Source organism: Camelus dromedarius, chromosome 11, assembly GCF_036321535.1.
Source record: "Camelus dromedarius isolate mCamDro1 chromosome 11, mCamDro1.pat, whole genome shotgun sequence".
In the NCBI taxonomy this organism is placed as follows: Eukaryota; Metazoa; Chordata; class Mammalia; order Artiodactyla; family Camelidae; genus Camelus; species Camelus dromedarius.
The window spans coordinates 43,239,704-43,250,732 of NC_087446.1; the positions used below are offsets into that span (position 1 = coordinate 43,239,704).

The window sequence follows — 11,029 nt, forward strand, 5'->3', positions numbered from 1 at the left end:
CAGTTACGCTGCCACAGACAGCAGTGGGCCACACAGGCCAGGGGTAGCTGTGTGAGCACCGAGGGCCAGGTGTTAGGGTGTTTTATTTATAAGGTCAAGCCCCAAGGTGCCTGATCGGCTTGGGCACAAGTCTGTCGACTGAAATAAATGCACAACCTAAAAGTTGAGAGTTATTTTATTCGGTGAACATTTCTGAGGACTGGAACCGCTTCGAGCCCGGGATGACAGCCTCTCAGATCGCTCTGAGGGACTGCTGCGAAGAGGCAGGGGAGGAGCCAGGATATACAGGAGCTTTACAACAAAGACCAGGTCAGTGGAGGTTAAAAGATTACTTGTTAACTAAAGAAAACCAGGCATCTCAAGTTAAAAGATTTAGCACTTTTCCATGTCTGGGAGGAAGCAAACATTTGGGTTCATTGAATTTATTCCTTTGACAAGCACCTCGCTATCCAGGTCCAGTATTCTGTCCTTTCTTATTCTGAGTCCCCTCAGAGGGCACCACTGTGAGCGGCTGCAGAGGCCGGGCTGCAGGCTTGTCTTCCTGGGGGGTGGCGGCAGCCGCTGAGGACTTGATGGTTTCAGCATTCTTTGTTTACTGATAGGGTTGCTCCCCCTTGGCCCTAAATTCGACCAATATTTTGGGAGACATTTCGTGACCAATTTTGCCCCTGGGCGCTAGGAAGGTTCATTCCTAGGTCAGGCAGAGACTGTGGTGACATGCCACTCAAAGTGCTAGTTGTTGGGCCAGGCCCTGTTGACACTCAAAAATTGTCTGGATCGCCTGTCTCACCAGTCTGTTATGATCCAGGAAATGTTTCCCCTTGTTGCTCAATCCCATACCTAGAATCACACTAATTACAATTATTTTATACAGGGTTATACTGTGATCTGTTTTTCCAAGATGTTTGGCCATCTTGTCTGAGGCCTAGTTATACATTGGGAAATGTGAGAGACGACAATCTTATAAAATAGAGTAAGTAATACAGTTAGGAGTATTAATAAATTCATACAGAGCATAACAATTCAGAAACAAAGAACAAATTACAACAATGATCAGTATAACTAGTTGTAATCTGGTTGCAGTAACCCTCAAATCCACAGGGGAGCCAGCTGGAGATTGGAGAGAAAAAGACGAATGCTTCATCCTTGTTTACAAAGGCATATTTCACCAACTTGTTGTAGGTCACTGAGTAAGAGTAAAGGTTTTCCTGGAGAATAAAGGCCAGTATGTTTCTCAAAAATCATAAGCTTATCAATCATATTTATCAGTTCACTTAGTTCCATGTAATTAATTTGTTTATCTGGATAAAGTCATCAGGTTTCCATTAGAGTTTTATAATTTACCAGCTCACTGGTATGATCTAAAAGTTATCAGGAACTTTTTTAAAAGTCCCTTGTTTATGAATCTTCCTGAGGATCTTCATTTTATAAAAGCATCAGAGTAAAACAATGACTGTTTATATAAATGTTTATATAATGACTTAAAATGTCAAGGTTAAAGATTTGATTATACTGCAGTTAACAAGCAACTTGGATATTTTTGACATACAACATTTTAAGATAATAATTAGCATTATGACTGATACTGATTATTAGATTCCTAGGAATTTTATACAAATTTTAAAATAACTGTATTAGGTTATATTGTGGAGCTAAAAGGTTTTAACTTAGTGACTAAGTTTTATCTCCAGTTACTTGACAATTTTTTTAAGTAACTTAACATACCAAATATGTCTAGCTAGTTTAAGATCTCTGTGGGATGTTTCAGGGGCCCTCTGAAGCACCCCAAAGTTAGCTGGAGGCCAAAAGAACCTTAGAATTTGGTATTTGGGAAAGCTTGTTAAAGCTTGAAAACACGTGGTCAGAGAAAACCATAGGTCACTGTGAAACAGTGCCTACTCTACGGAAGTGACAATGGTTCTAGAGACAGAAATAACTTGCAGCACACTCACACAATCTGGTACCAAAAGTAGCACTCTAAGAAACTGTTCGTAACATATAGAATTAAAACCCAGTCTCGTACCAGTTTTTAACAAAAAACTCTTTTAGGATTCCTTCTCAACTCTATCACTTTCTGTATCCATATTATTTTATCGCTTAATTCTCCCATCTAGAAACTACCAACTCTAAGTAGCAAAATGCAGTCTTATCTTTTATACCTTCTTTTGTTGAAAACAGGTTTTCTACTGTATGCCAAAATATTTAATTTTTTATAGTAGCTTTACATATCTAAATTAGAACATTTAACTCTTAAAATCCTTGATTTCCTGTGAAAACGAGGATATAAGCAATTACGAATTGTCTTCTTTCTTAGCGTTCTGTAGCCAATAAATAATTTATAAAATCATGTGCTTCCTTACAGAAAATCTCTTAGGGTGGCACCAAACATATTTATCAATAGGACCAAATACCTTTAGCTTCTTTGTAAAGGCAAGCCGATGTTTAGTAAGTAATGTTTTAATATCTTACTTTATTTGGGAATGACCTAGTTATTTAATAAACTCCCATCATTTAATTTAGCACAACTCTAGAATTTTATGATACCAAATATTTGCAGAGATTATTTTAAGCATACCTTCCTAAAATATAATTAAAGCATTTGCCCAAAAGCTCTTATCTCATTTGTATTTAATGTACTTATAAGAATTGTATCATACCAAATTACTGTTATTATATCTGCTGCAGATTTGACTTTCATTAAACCTAGGTACAGTAAAGGTATTATACTTAATATTGATGACTCTAATTAGATCAAGAAACTTAATCTAAACTTAATACCAGGTATTAAACTTAATATTGAATATTTCCCAGTTCACGTGAACCTAAAAGTCAATTTGGCCAGTTTTTATTTTAGAAATATTTAATTTGTAAGCTCTTACTTTTAAGTCAATTAAATAGAACTCTCTTATAAATTTAATTGATTTTTTTTTAGCAGTAGAGACATCTTATACCTATAATGTGTACACAGACTTATAAACAGACAAAACTAGAGACCTCATAGCTTCACTTTAAAACTTAGTTATGAGTTAGGTATTACAATATAAATTTATTGCTTATAAATAATAGTTGGAATAAGTTGAATTTGCTTGTTCAAATCACTAAGGCTTACTATTTATGGAAAAGACTTTGAAGGTTTGTATTTGTCCTTGAGAAAGTCTGAAGGAACCCTCAGAGTTCTGAGCTCCAAATGCCAAAAATTTCCTTGGCCTTAAGTTTTACTCTGTTGATCTAATTAGGTTCAGTCTCAGGTCAATGTCGTATTTACATTTCTGATTTGTAAGACAAAGACAGTTGCATTTAGTTCACCAAAGAACTGGTCTGTCACCTAAGTCCAACTGTATCCCCTTAATTTGCTTTTTTGTATCAGTGAGACTTCCAAACAAAGAGTTCCAGGTTTTAAAACATTAGTGTTTACTTTATCATGTCTTCAAAGGCTTGCATAAGGCATTTAACAAGGGCTCTCTTTCTTGGGTTACAAGTTAAACCTAGAGTAAATCTCCATTATTTTTATTAGCCCCTGAATATTAGCTTTTAGTTGTACTTTATATTGTACTGCTCAGGTAACCCTATTAGTTTTCTTTAGTACGTTTAATTCATATTTCTTGAGGGGCAGATTTATGTGCCCAGTCCTATAATACCAAGCAGGGGAAGCAGTCCCCACTGAAATGTATCTAGCCCACAACATAATTAAGCAAAAGAGGTCTATATAAGGTCCACCTGACTAAGCTGTTGACTGAAATAAATGCACAACCTGGAGGCTGAGAGTTATGTTTTATTCGGCGGACATTTCTGAGGACTTGAACCCCTTTGAGCCCGGGATGACAGCCTCCCAGATCGCTCTGAGGGGCTGCTCCAAAGAGGCAGGGGAGGAGCCAGGATATACAGGAGCTTTACTACAAAGACCAGGTAGGTGGAACATTAAAAGATTAGTTGTTAACTAAAGAAAACCAGGCATCTCAATTTAAAGAATTTAGCTCTTTCTCTGTGTATGGGAGGAAGCAAACATTTGGGTTCACTGAACTCATTCCTTTGACAAGCAGCTATCTATCTAGGGCCTGTATCCTGTCCTTTCTTATTCTGAGTCCCCTCAGAGGGCACCATTGTGAGTGGCTGCAGAGGCTGGGCTGCAGGATTGTCTTCACTGGGGGGTGGCGGCAGCCGCTGATGGCTTGATGGTTTCAGTATTCTTTGTTTACTGCTAAGAGTTTGCAGTATTTTTGGTTTACAGTGCTCCCCCTTCGTCCTAAATTCGACCAGTAATTTTGGGAGACATTTCATGACCAGTTTTGTCCTATGGTGCTAGGAAAACTCATTCCTAGATCAGGAGAAAGATTCTGTTGACGTAACAATTATGAGTGGCAACAGGGATCAGGCCCTGTTGATTACTCATCACTAATGTATCCTGATCCAGGAAAATATTCCCTCTTGTTGCTTCTTCCCATATCTAGAGTTGCACCATTACAATCACTGGTCTCATACAGAAGTATGTAGCTGGTCTACTGTTTCAAGTTCCCTAGTCATTATTTTATCAGAGGCTCAGTCACACTGTTGATAATGCAAGAAGCAACGATTTTGTAAAACCGGCAAAATTCAAATATAGTTAGCAGTATTAGTAAGGTCATAAGTAATTTAAGCTGAAAACTTCCATTAGGTGCAGCTCAGTGTATTCCCAGGTCATCTGACCCCCAGGTCTGTTCTGTACCAATCCTTATCTTCAAGGAAGACGTTATACCGGCATTATTCATGAGACTCCCAGCCAAATTTCCTAGTGTTATTAGGCTGGTTATCTTCAGTATAGTTTAATTTTTTTCCAACGTAAGAGAGCCTTTAAACTTAAACGTCCATAACCTGGTGTTAACCATGTAAGTCGTTTCCGTAATTGAGGGAGGTTATATTCTTTGGCTGAAACTCTGCTGTTGGCTTGATTGAGCTTGAGTGACCTTATAAGAAAGTTTGTATTTATGGCCAGCCTCAGAGCAGGTATTAGTAATTGGCCAGGTGAGGGCTCTCACCTTGTAATGTCAACAGCGGCCTAAATAGAACTATAATTTTTTTTTCCAGAATTAATTTCCTGAGGGCTATCTAGTTAGAGCCTTGGAGTAGGGAAACCCACCAAGGTAACACAGAAGTGCTAGATATAGGTAACTGACCATAAACCTAACAATTGGATTAGTTCATAAGCAAAGGTATGAGCAATTATCAAAGTAATTGGTACACAGGCCTGGTCCGGTGTCTTGGGTCAGCTGTCTACCTCATATGTCGTCTTCTTCTAATCCTGGTCTGGTAGCTTCTTCTCCATTTGAGCATTGTTTCAAGGTGAGCAGTCCTCTATAGGCCAGTCCAGTGAAGGGGCTCTTTCTAACTGGAAATTAATCCAAAAGTCAATTTTCTTTAGCTTTTGCTGTGCATGGTCTAGTTAAGAGTACCTGATAAAGGGCCCTTCCATCCAGGTTAGAGATAGTTCTTTAAGTCATGTCTGTTCCCGTATGTATAATCCCCTGGTTGTAGATCATGGGGCATCTGATCTTCATCCAAGGATGGATTACTGAGCTTCAGAAACAAACCTAGTGTCCCTTTAATAATTTAATTAAACTTTGCAGCAATGTAACATAACAGCAAGGAATGATCTGGTCAGTCGTAGTAAATACAGACCTCAATTAACAAAACTAGAATTTAATATCCACTGAAATATCTTTTTCTAAGGTTACCCTCATTTTATCAAATATAGCCAAATCAAGATTAACTTGTCTGCAAGTTAAGTCTGATTATTTGATCATATAGGCTCTTTTAAATTGGCTGTGCTGGAACTTTTTATAAGGAGTCTCAAGCTGAAATTTTAATAAGGTCTTCTAAGGCCAGGAAAACCACGTTATGGGCTTGTCACAGATTTTGCCGTACAGATTTAGATTTAGGTGAATTCTTTTCTTTTCAAGTTCCATAAAATACCTTGAGATTCCTGTATCTGTTAGGAGATGATCTTCCTATTATCTGATAGAGCCACTGGGGACCTAAGAGCTTCCAGTCTCTGGAGGGATCAGAGAGAAAAGATAACTGTTCCAAGTCTGCTTACATAGGTATAATTTATCAAATTGCTGAGTCATAATTAGCTTAAGGAAAAGGGTTTCTTTTTATCTGGGAAACAGATTAAAAGCCAGTAATATTTCAGACAAAATAAATTATAACCATATTTATCAGTTTAATCAGTTTAATGTAACTAATCCTTTTTTTGCTGTTAAGTTTTATGAAATAAGAGTCTCCATCAGACTTAAAATTCTCACCCAGTTCAGTGCTATAATCTGAAACTTACCAGAAAACAGCAAATCTCCTTGAGAAAGCATTTTCCAAAGGCATCAGAATAAAATGTCCATAAGTGACAAAAGGTTTAAAGCCTGGTTAAACACCTAGTTACACCGTAATCGATAAAGAAACCTGGTCACAATAACCAGAATTATGACTGGTAACATTTCAGACATTATCAGATTTTTAGGGATTTTACATGATTTCTATAATATCTTTATTAATAACATTTTCTCATACCATATAACCTAAGAAGATTTATTTATTTGACAATACTTCCCATGTAACTTAACATTCCAAATGAAACTTACTAGTTTAAAAACCTCTCTCTGGGATGTTTCAGGGGCCCTCTGAGGCATTCCAGATTTAGGTGGAGGTCAAAAGAATTCTGATTAAAATTTGATATTTGGGAAGCTTGTTAAAAAGTTTTAAAATACTTGGTCAGATAAAAGCACAGGTCACTGTGAAACAGTACTTACTCGTTAATAAGAAGATATTTCAAAGGTAAATGCAGAACAGATCACTTCAGGGGTAAAAGAAACTTTACAATCTGTTACTAAAGGCTGGATTAACATTTTAAGAAAACTTTGTCCTCTTAACAGAGACAACCAGATCTAGTCTTGTACCAGCTTACTTCTAAGATTCATTTACTTTGACTAAATTTATTCTGAACTTAGCCAATCCCGACCATGTACAAAACTCTTTTTATCAGGCTCTGTCTTCCCCAAGCCTTCACAACTTTCTATACTCATATTATTTTGTCCCTTATTTTCTCTTCCATTCAGAAGTAACCAGCTTCAGGACAGTCACTCTTTTTCCATTAACAAAATATAATTCTATTCCTCATACCTTCTTTTACACACTCATCTTTCCTAGCATACTGAGATGTTTCCCTTAATAGTAGAGAATATTTCAGGGTGGCACCAAACATTTATTAATATTTCTAAACACCTTTAGTTTCTCTGTAAGAGGAAGTCAATGTTCAGCAAGTCATTTTTCAATCTTATTTTATCTGAAAATGGCATAGCGATTTTATAAACTCCCATCACTTAATTTAGCACATTAGAATTTTAAGATGCCAAATACTTGTAGAGATTATTTTAAGCATACATTTCTAAAATATACTTATTTTTAAACTATTTACCCAAAAGCTCTTACCTCATTTGTGTTTCGTTTAAGAATTTTATCACATCAAATTACTATTATTCTTTTGATAAATCTGCAACAGATCAAACAAGATCTTATTTGACTTTCATTAAACCTAGGTACAGTAAAGATATTATACTCAATACTGATGACTGAAGACATCAATATTAATTAGAACAAACGTAAACTTAATACCAGGTATTAACTTAATACTGAATATCTCCCAGTCCACGTGAACCTGAAAATCAAGTTGGCCAGTTTTTATTTCAGAAATAGTTAATTTGTAAGCATTTACTTAAGTCAGTCAAAGCTCTTTTATAAACTTAATTTTTGGTATTTTTTTTTTTAGCAGTAGAGACGTCTCACATCGATAATGTGTACACAGACTTATAAACAGACAAAACTAGAGATCTCATAGCTTCACTTTAAAACTTAGTTTTGAGTTAGGTATTACAATATAAACAATACCTACTGCTTATAAATAACAGTTGGAATTTGCTTGTTCAAATCACTAAGGCTTACTACTTACAGAAAAGACTTTCAAGGTTTGTATTTATCCTTGACAAAGTCTGAAGGACCTGTTAGAGTCCTGAGCTCTAAAGTGCCAAAAATGTCCCTGGCCTTAAGCTTTACCTCATTGAGCTAATTAGGCTCCTCTCAGGTCACTGTTTGTCGTATTTACAGATCTGATCTGCAAGACAAAGACAGTTGCTTCCAGTTCCCCCAAGAACTGGTCTGTCACCCAGGTCCAGGGGCAATTTCCCCTCCTAAATTAGTTTCCCAGTGTCAGTGAGAAGACCTCCAAACAAAGAGTTCCATGTTTTAAAACTTCAAGGTTTACTTTATCATGTCTTCAAAGGCTTGCTTAATAAGGCATTTAATAAGGTCTCTCTTCCTTCAGTTCCAAGTTAAACCCAGGGTAAATCTCTATTACTATTTTTATTAGCCCCTGGACATTAGTTTTTAGTTTTACTTTATATTGTCTGGCTCAGGTAACTACTGGTTTCCTCTAGTACGTTTAATTCATGTTTCCTGAGGGGCAGATTTATGTACCCAGTCTTACAATACCAAGCAGGGGAAGCAGTCCCCACTGAACCATGTCTATCCCACAACATAATTAAGCAAAAGAGGCTTATATAAAGTCCACTTAAATATACCAATTTTTAAAAACTTTTATCTCAATATTATCAATGCATACCTTTAATATTTTCATTAGGCTTAATCAGTAAGTCTTGTTTTTAGGAGTCCTAGAAGCCTTTTTTATCTCTTGTCCATTTTATCTAATTTTATATAAAAATTCTCTGGGATCCCCAGATGAGTTTGCGCCAAAGGACTTAGGCCCTTGTCAGTCTTTAAATTTGATTAATTGGTCTACTTATTTCCCTAATAGTTGATCAAGTATCTGGGGTTTTTTTCCAGCCCTATAAATATATATATTTTAAACTTAGGTAAATAGAGCTGACTTGTTTAATCCGTAAATGTCCATTTCATTTATCCCATTTTAAATAACCATCTGAAAAATACTTAACCCATTTGGGATAAGTCCCTTATTATTTTTTCTTATTAAAAAAAAATTGTGTGCGTGCGCGTTAGTTACTTCTACCTTTTGGATGGCAAAGACCAAGGTTTTTAAACACCTGCATAAACACAAACACATAAAGTGCCCAAGAAAGATACAACATTTATGTTTCAAGAACACAGGAGGAGAAATCCAAGTTCCCTAAGCAATAAAGCAGCCCTGGCTCAGTTATTTTCAGGGTGGGATTTTCTTTAATTCTCAATTAAAGTTTTGTACGTACATAAACCTGGCCGGGGTGTTAGTTGGAGGCTGGCAGTCTGTCGTTCCCTTGTCTTGTTTTGAAAGATCTAGTCCCCATTTAAGGTCAGTTTGTCAGAATAAAATTGCTAGTGGCTTTCCCTACAGGGACGCTGCACGGCATGAGATCTCTGCCTCCGTGTTTCTCAGTCACCCGAGAAAGCCGGTGCTGGCCAGGAGGAGGGAGCCGAATGGCTCTCGTGAGATTTCAGTTTATTCTGACAAACTCTATTAAGGTAGCCAACTCAAGGAAAAATGACAGATCAGTTCTCCCCCTAATTACCCAGTCCAAGCCTACTCAGTGTTCTCTTAACTGAACAGTCTTCCCAGTCTTTCAACTGAGGATAAAACCAGTGTCTCAACTGAGTGAAATCTTCCCAGTAGCTTTTACTGAGGATAACCCGCCCTGTGTCTAAACTGAGCAAAACTCTTCCCAGTGGCTTTCGCTGAGGGTAACCCAGGTACCTCTTCTTGAAACTGAAAGTTTCAAGGATAACGTACTCCCCCAGAGAGGAGTGTAACACCACAGAATGAAACTCAGGATCACCAACCAGTAACAGGTCCTAGAACCAGGAGAGACTCACCCAAATTCCTCTGGACTCTCCGAGGTGTCAGGTGGGCCCAAGAGGCCTCTGCTGGTACCGAGGCTCCGGATCCTTGTCGAATTCAGGTGAAGGAGAGAAGTCTGCTCTGGGTCCCTTCATAGTGGTCGCCAAAACTGTCAACTGACATAAATGCACGGCCTATAAGTTGAGAGTTACGTTTTATTCAGTGGACATTTCTGAAGACTGGAACCGCTTTGAGCCTGGGATGACAGCCTCCCAGATCACTCTGAGGGACTGCTGCGAAGAGGTAGGGGAGGAGCCAGGATATACAGGAGCTTTACAACAAAGACCAGGTCAGTGGAAATTAAACCAGGCATCTCAAGTTAAAGACTTTAGCACTCTTCTATGTCTGGGAGGAAGCAAACATTTGGGCTCATTGAATTCATTCCTTTGACAAGCACCTCGCTATCTAGGGCCGCATCCTGTCCTTTCTTATTCTGAGTCCCCTCAGAGGGCACCACTGTGAGTGGCTGTAGAGGCTGGGCTGCAGACTCGTCTTCACTGGGGGGGGGGGGGGGGGGTGGCAGCCACTGACGACTTGATGGTTTCAGTATTCTTTGTTTACTGATAGGGTTTGCAGTATTTTTCATTCACAAGTCTCTGGTTGCAGGCGAGATAAGAGGTTTAGGGTCCGCGAAGGGCGGTGGGGTTCATGACTGATGAGGTGGACTGAAACAAGCCTGCCAGAGCTATTGTGAGATGAGGCATTACCTAGGGCTATTAATTTGTTAGGGGAACATATCCAGTAAAGAATGTACTTTCTGTTGAGGGAAAGCAGGCAGACATCTGAGAGCCCAGGAATGGGACTTGAAGGCTGTCAGTGGGCCCAACAGTGCCCACCCAGCCTCCTTTGCCTCAAGACTAGATTAGAGGCCCACCTTTGGTAGAATTCACCAGTTACTGAAACTTCCTGTTTCCCTGTATATATCCTCCAGCAAGTTATAAACTGCTCGAGAACAGGGCTAGCACTTAATTCCCCCATTTCCCATTACACAGGGTTTTATATCTCAGTATCTCACACTGTATCTAAAACCCAAAAGCTGACCCTTGTTTACTTCATGGAGTCCCATTGTGGTCAGGTATAGTTTCATTGGGCAAAGCAAATTCCTCTCTCCTGTGCAGTTTTAGGAGCATTTAGCAGGAAGAGAAGAGGGTTGACATCAAG

The 11,029-nt window shown here is 38.3% G+C and overlaps 2 protein-coding genes across 14 annotated transcripts in view; one reads left to right on the forward strand and one right to left on the reverse strand.

The window, feature by feature from the left end:
* GRIP1 (glutamate receptor interacting protein 1) overlaps positions 1 to 11,029 on the forward strand; it is a 612,763-nt gene that overhangs the window by 599,968 nt on the left and 1,766 nt on the right. The gene's annotated exons all lie outside the window — the stretch shown is intronic.
* Positions 158 to 11,029, reverse strand: part of HELB (DNA helicase B) — a 79,870-nt gene continuing 68,998 nt past the window's right edge. For 2 of the 6 annotated variants that reach the window (XM_064491726.1, XM_064491728.1), the window contains exons 15-18: positions 9,844 to 9,984; positions 7,456 to 7,516; positions 5,947 to 6,025; positions 158 to 5,362 (exon numbers count right to left, since the gene is read on the reverse strand). The gene's annotated coding sequence lies outside the window, so the exon portion shown is untranslated. Of the gene's footprint in view, positions 5,363 to 5,946; positions 6,026 to 7,455; positions 7,517 to 9,843; positions 10,003 to 11,029 lie in introns of all 6 variants that reach the window. The other 4 variants (XM_064491727.1, XM_064491729.1, XM_064491725.1 and 1 more) reach the window with 4 other exon arrangements.